Raw genomic sequence first — 8,463 nt, 5'->3', positions numbered from 1 at the left:
TCATTGAGGGGGTATAGTAAGCTCAGATCTTGTCACTCTATTGGGAAAGATAAACCTCCATGCCTTGCTACCCTTGGCAAGGCAGGCTGTACTGAGCAAATTTACTTACCTTATATTAACCATGTTTTCCTACCATGCATCCTTTGAAATCTTAGATAATGTCTACATTTCATTGCTATCACAAGTCCCCTTCCCAGGTCACTGTGCCACATGGAGAAAGCATAAAGACTAGATTACCAGCCCCCAGGCCACAGTGTCCATGGTCAGATACATTCCTCAGCTCTCCTGTGGAGAGCTTGGTGTGGTATGGAAATGGCAATGCCTAGTTCCCAACTCAGGGTTAGGGTTAAATAAGCCCATCAACTTAAGACTCTTGGGAAGCAGGGATGTGCGCACTAAACACATAGCCAGTTGATGTAGTGGTTCTGATTGTCCTTTCATTGTTAAGCTGCATTGCCTCAGTATCTATTTGATAAATCTTAGCTAATTCACCAGCCCTTATTGCATGAGTCCTTTATGTTTAAGCATGGGGTCACTGGGCAGGAGCATCAGCAAGCTAATCTTCAGAGTGGCTAACAACCTACTAAGAAAAGAATAGAACGAACGCCAGGAGAGAATCTTTGCTTCAGAACCACTTAAGCGAGCCGTGTCTGGATGCTTGCGTGGCCAGCTTTTTCCCATTCTGGGAACACATGGCTTCCATTAGCTTACTGATACTGACACATCCGAGCCTTCCAAACTGCTCTGGGCCTCTGATGAGTGAAAGGTTTGCAAGCCTAACAAGGAAAAGAGAACTGTGCAGGCAAAGAAATGCTGCCAGGGCTGGGGCGTGGAGGTGTTGAGTATAGGTAGGAGACAAAGTCGGGCTCTGCTTTCAATGACTGCCCTGTCCACACCTGTACATAAACTAGCCACACCTGATGAGGTTTCTGCCACTTTGCTGCCCTGATGCAGACACCATTGCTAATCGAGAGCCTCCACGACTCAGCAGGCGAGTCCAGTCAAACAGAGAATGCTGAAGGTGAACACACAGCCTCTAATCCAAAGCAAACCCTGGATTAAAATCACAAAAGTCCCTTTTATTCTGTGTGCTAAGGGCATCCCTGTTTGGTTGGACTTTTGGAAAAGCAGGCCAGAATGCTAATTAGTTTGCAGTTCAAGTATGTACGATGGTAATTCAGTCCTACGATAACCATTATCATCTGCTTCTCATCTTCAAAGCCACGGGGTCCACCTTTACACAGCACAGAGACTCGAGAAATCTCGTCAGAAAGAAGAAATGGGAGAGACATAACTGACCTGAGAAATTAGGGACAATGCTTTTGTGACCCCAAGGAAATAGGGCTTTGTTCTCTTGATGAAAGGGGAGGATCTACAGACTCTGCCTATTTTATCTCCTGAGGCATTTGTAGTTTGAGACAACAAGGCACGAATGAGCAGGCAATGATAGTAAAAGAGTGCACAGGAGACATTTGCTTCCAATCACGTTTTTTTGTGGACCAAGTCATTATGGCCCCATGAGCTCCTTAGCCCTACAAGCTAGGAAAGGCACTATTCTTTGCCTGCTCTACCTGTGAAGAAATCAGACTGAAAGCATCGACTCGCCTCCATTAGAATCCTGACTCCTGCCAAAATCCTACTTAAACCCCAAGCAAATCTCTCCACCCTGTGTCTTCATGCCCTCATCCAGCAAATGGGAAAAAAAAAGAAGAACACTTGCTACTGTTGGGGCTCACGAGGTAACAAGATGCCTAGTGGTGTTAAGCGCTGACTGATCCCCTGAGAGACAGAGATTTTTACAGAGTGTTTGCCACTGTGATTATGAGGAAGGGGGGTGGGAAATGTTGATGATTTGGAACTGAAAATATCTGTAGGACAAATAAGGTACTAAGATGAGTACAGAGGCTCCCAGCATGAGGAAACTGTAACAAGCCCTGGTGTGTGTCTCTCCATGCCCATCCCATCTGCACTCCACATCCCTCCTCTGATCTCTCTAGAAAGGTATTAAGGCTTTGGCTTCAGTAGATCTGCTCATAGACAGTCACAAGGACACTGGGAAATCATTCCTCAGGACTCCTCAAAGTCACCAGGAAGGTTTGTCCCAGGTTGACAACTGGCCATGGAAGGTTCTATTTCCTGATTGCTTTACAAAGACACATCCATGTGTGGAGGGAAAAAAGAGAGAGAGAGAGAGAGAGAGAGAGAGAGAGAGAGAGAGAGAGAGTAAGTAGAGACTGAGACCTGATCCCACAGCACTGCACTTTACTAAGTTGAGATTTCTCATGTGTCAGGCGTGGTCTTATATGGCTTGAATGTATTCACTCATTTGCTTCTTTAAAGAGATAGAAAAAGTGACCAACTTACTCTACTGGCTTGTTCAGGACTCAGGGGTAACTGATACTCTTGGGCTTTCAAATGCTAGAACCAAGAGAGTCATGGGCATCCCAAGACAGACAACTGGTCACCCTCCACAAAGGTGGTCTGGATAGGTCTTATTGAATAGATGAAAGAATTTTAGTTATTCTGAGGAGGAAAGGTCTCACAGCTGATCCAGCTGGATGGTGGTGTTAAATGTGGGCTTTTCGTAGACAACAGCACTACCTGGAGGTTTTTTCTATAGGGGAAAAAAATGACAGTAGATCAGCTAATGAGCTCTCTGACCCTTCCTTTGCTGCCTGGGCTGTTTTGCTTGTTGGTGTTAACTCCCATTCTAGTGTTTTAGGGAGTCTCCCCTTGTTTAATAGTTGCTACTCCTCCATAAGATTCAGGGTATAGTCTGATGTGTTCACCCCTCCACTTCCATTTTTCTAGTCTACCTTTAGGAGGGACAGATGCTGTCTGCACTGTCAACTCTAAAATAATCAAGACTTGCTTTCTTCGAAAGTTTTGTTCTAGGTTGAATATCTCTAATCTGAAAAATGCAAATTCTTAAGATGCCCTAAACACCGATGTTTAGGGTGCACTGTAATTCACAACTTTAAAAATGAAAAAGAAAAAAAAGGTAAAAAAGGAAAAAATTAACTGAAAAACTTCAAAATGTGAAGCACTTCTGTCCCTGAGCATGAGCCATATAAGATATTCAACCTGAATGCTGCTTTTCTTGTAATAAGAAATTTTAGAGCTAGCAAGTGGGTTCCTATGAATTAGAATGCCAAAGCCACCAGGACTCTCCAGGGGCATTTTCTTACCTCCTATATACTTCCCAAGGTATTTTAAGGCTACACACATCACCTGTTATCCCAGCTTATAAAATAGACCCACAGAATGAATCATGTATGTTTTGCTGTGTGAACCAGAGGAGTCACAACTCATTAAGCAGATGCCTTGGAAGGAAAGAAAGACTCATACACGGAAAAAGCACTTCCCAGTGTCCCCAATAACTGTCCTTGAAGGAATTTATTTAGCTGAGAGCCCAAGTACCTTTCCAAAGGAGCCACTGAGTGTGGCTGCAAGAACATTGTGGACTTATACAATGTTTAGGGACACTCTGAAATCCCCAGGGAAACATGATCCACTTGATAAGAGAGGCTGCTGGAGCTTAGTCAACAGCCGTTCATTTTCGTCTACACTAGGACATGCCTGCAAAATAAACACCAACAAGTGGATAAATCCCTAGGTATGAGAAGATAAAAGGCTTTAATAAGTTCGTTGAGGATAAAATCACATAAGTTCTGGATAAAAGCCACACTGTGTTGAGGATTCCAGCCTTTATTTCAGAATCCTGGGGATGGATGAGCTTCTAAAGGGGCTTTGGCTATAATCAAAGGAGAGGGCTCTTGGAGAGAGTCAGGCTCTTGGTATCATTGGCTTCTCAGGCTGTGATTTTCCACTCTGGCTCCGATCAATGTCTAAGCTTGATTCTGCTGGCTCACTGGATCTCCCATTTCTTTCTTTCCTTTTTCTTTCGTGTGTGTGTGTGTGTGTGTGTGTGTGTGTTTTCTGTTTATTTCTATCTAGCTGAGTATGGTTTGTGCTTCCTAGCTTTCCTCTCAAAAGACAATAGACTCCCTGCCCACTCTGAACTTGCCACGTTCTAATTTCAAAGCACACTGTGGCTTTCATTTTCTGCGATTAAGTAGAGGGTGGAAGGGACGTTGATAAAAATCAGAGCTGAGCTTCAGATTTTCAGTGACGTGAATGGGAGGAACAGATCCCCCACAAATGATTTCCATAGACAAGCTAGTTTTGCAGAATTGCGGAGATTTTGTCGTTGAACACAACAAGCACAGTTGAAACCAATCCAGAAGCAGAAATTTAAATTGAGCTAATTTCCCATTTGTCTGTCTTTTGAGGCTCAGGGAGACTGGCTGTAGTTCAGAGGAAGGACAGTAAACAACCATTTGGGTTGAGAAGCTGAACGTCCTTTTATAAAGATTTGTTTCGTGTGTGTGTGTGTGTGTGTGTGTGTGTGTGTGTGTGTGTGTGTGTGTGTATGTAGTGAGGGTGGGGGTGGTGTATACACATGAGATAAGGACTGAGGATGCCAGAGGAAAGTACTAGACAGCCTAGAGCTGAAGTCAGAGGCAGTTGTAACCTACTTGCTATGGGTGCTGGGGTGAAACTCTTCAAACAGTACCTGCTCTTATCTTCTGAGCCCCAGATTACCCTCTTTTCTATCTATTGTTTCCTGTTTTTAGAATTTCCCTACAAATTTAAACATGTATCTGTTCATTATGTCCATCATGACAAAAGGATTTCCCAAATCAGATGAATGAATCAATGAATGAATGAATGAATGAATGATTCTTATGGTTACAAACATTTACCTCCCTAAAGTCTTGACAAAATTCTGGTTCTCAGTAATTTGTTATAAACATTTAGACTCTCTCCTGTCTCAAACCCTCACCACTCAGAAAGCCATAGCCTAATTAATTGGCCCTGACACACACACACACACACACACACAAACACACATACACACACACACCTTGTAGAAACAGAAATGCATTGGTAAAAAGTCATAACAAGAAGGAACACATTACTTTGTATCATAAAACAAAAGTGCTGAAATTCAGTATTTGTGGGAAATAAAGTACTTTTAAAAAAGTATGAGATTAAAATTCATTTGTTTCTACCTCTATCACTTCGTCTGTTACATAACTTTGGTCCTTTTTTTTTTTTTTTTTTTTTCAGAAAATCAGAATTTACTTGTAAGTAAAAGTTGGGGGTTGGAAATTGGATTCTGATCTGGCCACTTTACCTGGTGGAGGAGATCTGAATGACAGAGATGCATCAGAAGCCATCTGGCGCCCATCCCCCGGTCTTCTTGCTTCTTTTGAAGACTGGCTAATGATGGAGAGATGCAGGCAGCATTCTTTGCTGATGGATTAATTAGTGGATGCTGACGCAGTTCTTCGAACAAGAAGGCAACATGTAAATCTAAGTATGATCTTTCACCTTCCTGCTAATGATCAGTTAATTAGTGTTTTCTGCTTGTATTTTACAGTCTGTACAGAGGAGAGCCATGGGAGGGTGGGACTTGCAGTATTGCCACAAGGTGGAACAGATCTTTGTACGTATACCTGGAAAAATGAGTTGAGAGATGGAAAAATGATTAAAATATATCATATAAAAATTAATAATTTTTAAGACCAATGTAAGCATTAAAAGAGAGTAAATTTAAAAAATAAATATGATCAAAACAAACTGACTTTGAATGGACTCCCCCACACACACACGTTTCTGGCACTTAAAGTCACACAGATAAGGAGCCAAAAAATAGAGTTGGGGCGTTCCTACATTGTTTACATATTAATTCGCAGATTTTCAAAAACAGCATGAATTGAACTAATCTGAAGCTTTGTGGCAAAACCAAAAATTTATAGGGATGATAAAAAGAATCTGGGTAGGAGGGAAGAGCCTCCCACGTGGCATTTCTCTCAGCTTCAAGCCCAAGTCAAAAATGATGTGGTAAAGCTAGATGCTACTCAAGACACATGAGTAAGACACTCTCACTTCACATAGATTTCTAGAAGGTTCTCTATTGCAGTTTCCTGACTAGGTGAGTCAACCCTCAGTATTCCATCCCTCTTACCTTCTGTTTCCAGCCTTACCCAGCACTGAGTCCGCACTCATCAAACAAGTACATCCTAAGCAAATGACAATAAACATCCATAAACATGGATGAGGAAAGACAGACACCTCCCCCACAGCTATACACAAATTATTCTACGAGCCTTAAAATTAGCTATACGGAGCCAGAGATATGGCTCAGTAGGGGAAGTGCTTGCTGTGCAAGCATGGAGATCTGAGATCATATCCCTACACCCACATAGAAAACCTAGGTGTGTCAGTGCACACCTGCACCAGTACCACTGCCAAGGCAGAGGCAACAGGATCCTCAGAACTTACTGGCCAGCCAGAGTTCTGGGCTCCCTGAGAGAGCCTGTCTTGAAAGGTAAGGTGACCGAGCAGCTAAAGAAGACTGCAGATCAAAATGAGGCCTCCACAATAACTTACGCTCACATCTAACATGTACACATGCATTGCATCTGCTCTCCCTACACACACAATAAATAAAGGGAAAAAGTACATAAATGTGTTTACATGACGTTAAAGAATTTCGGCAAGTTAAGAGACAACAAATATCAGACTCCGGTTGTGAGTTTCTAAAGAGGAAGAATGTTTAGTTCTGCTTTGTTGTTGTTGTTGTTGTTGTTGTTTTTCCTTTTTCTTTTTCAAAGAGAAAGAAAGAGTATGAAGCTGGGTAGGTGGAGCAGGAGAGGAGGACCTGGGAGATTTGGGGAGGAGGGAGAGAGAGTATGACCAAAATGAACCCTATGAACTTCTCAAATGATAAATGAAAGTGTTAAGTAAAATAAAAGAGTTGATGCCGAAGGAGCCGCCCAGCTTCTCAGTTGAAAGCGCAGCTCTGATCCTGGATTGTCGGTCAATACAAGCATCAAGACAAGAAACACGTCTGGCCAGTATTCCACCACAGCCTGGCACTAAAGCAGTTGGTGTCTAAAAAGAGGGGGGAGTGGACAATTCAAAATATGCACAACCTTATCCTGTAATGACTTCAAGTAGCACGAAGCCACATTGGAGACAAGGGCAGAACCTTTCTGAGAATGGAAGTCACAACACCCTCCCCGCACCCCAGGGAACAGCTGCACTGTGAGAACCTAGCCATTCATATATCATCTAAAACTCAGAAGGCAGGGCTTGAGGAGGTGGTACAGTGGTTAAAGTGCTTACCACAAATGTTAAGGACCAGAGCCAGTTTCCCAGAGGCCTCTGCAAATGCTGGCGAGTATGGCACCCACCTGTCATTCCACCCTTAGAGGGAAGACATGGGATCCACAGAGCAAGCTGGCCCGCAAGGCCCGCCATTCAGCTGGGTTGCTTATCAGCTGGATTGACAGGCTTTGTCTGGATGAATCAGAGCTACGGAGGATGACTCCTGATGTCAGGCTCATGCCTCCACATGCACACTCACCCTCACACACCTGTGTCCACATGCATGTGCGCACACACACACACATGAAAGCCACAGAAGAGATGCTTGAAACTTGTTGCTTCAGCACTTTGCAGGCCCACCAGTGAAAAATGCCATCCCGTGAGAGCATTTGCTCGCAGAAGTTATGGGCATGGTGAAATACAACCGAATTCTCTTTTCACCATGTGAGAAGCTAAACCAACCATATTTGAAAATAAGTCTTTTTCATAAAGGTCCTGACTCTAGACCCCTGGCCTCTCTGCCCTGTGTTCTTCCTATCAGAACCTCTAAAACCACTTTGCTTTGGGGGAGTGGGCAGACTTTAGCATGGTGGACAAGGAACCAAACGTCCATGGTGAGTTAGCATTTTTTCCACTTTCTTCGTATATTCAATTGAGACCTTCATAAAATTACAAATGAAAGAACACATTATGGCCACTTTCTTTAAAGAGAGAGAAAGGGAGAGAGAGAGAGAGAGAGAGAGAGAGAGAGAGAGAGAGAGAGAGAGAGAGAGAGAGAGAGAGAGAGAGAGAGAGAGAGAGAGAGAGAAAGGGAAGGAAGTAGGGATCTTGCCTGTGTGGTTCTTCTATGCCAAAGTTTTTTGAGTGCTCTCTGCCAACCTCAGCACACCGTCGGGATGGAAAAGTTTCAGCCATCAGTGGTTCCCTCGACTCTGGGAGAGACATTGCCAACCCAATAAGGACCGGGAAGCACTGACTATGTTCATGCCTGTAGGGACTGAGGTAAGTGGCTTCTTGGCACCTTCATCTCCCCAAGGCCACCTTCGTTTCTTCCCTCCCTGCCACAGGGGTTCGTTCACTGCTGCTTACACTCAGAAGACTGGGGCACCTGTTTCTTAATGTTTTAAAGAAATTTAGAAGCACACACACACACATGAATGTGTGTGTGTGTGTGTGTCACAAGATTTCTTAGACACTAATTACTTCTTAGAGAACCACATGTGAATGATGTAAATGTAAATGATTCAGACTCCTATGTATTAAATTTCCTTTGACATGAACACC

General features: G+C 43.3%; 1 long non-coding RNA gene across 2 annotated transcripts in view; it reads right to left on the bottom strand.

Moving 5' to 3' along the window:
- LOC110305879 (uncharacterized) overlaps positions 1 to 8,463 on the bottom strand; it is a 48,551-nt gene that overhangs the window by 3,496 nt on the left and 36,592 nt on the right. For both annotated transcript variants that reach the window (XR_015044932.1, XR_015044933.1), the window contains 3 exons: positions 6,834 to 6,963; positions 6,035 to 6,089; positions 5,201 to 5,522 (listed from right to left, as the gene is read on the bottom strand). This is a non-coding gene — a long non-coding RNA (uncharacterized LOC110305879). The remainder of the gene's footprint in view (positions 1 to 5,200; positions 5,523 to 6,034; positions 6,090 to 6,833; positions 6,964 to 8,463) is intronic.

Source organism: Mus caroli, unplaced genomic scaffold (assembly GCF_978045245.1).
Source record: "Mus caroli unplaced genomic scaffold, Mus_caroli_1 scaffold_13, whole genome shotgun sequence".
Taxonomy (NCBI): Eukaryota; Metazoa; Chordata; class Mammalia; order Rodentia; family Muridae; genus Mus; species Mus caroli.
Note: the sequence above shows the minus strand (reverse complement) of the source record. Positions and strands in the feature narration are given on the sequence as shown.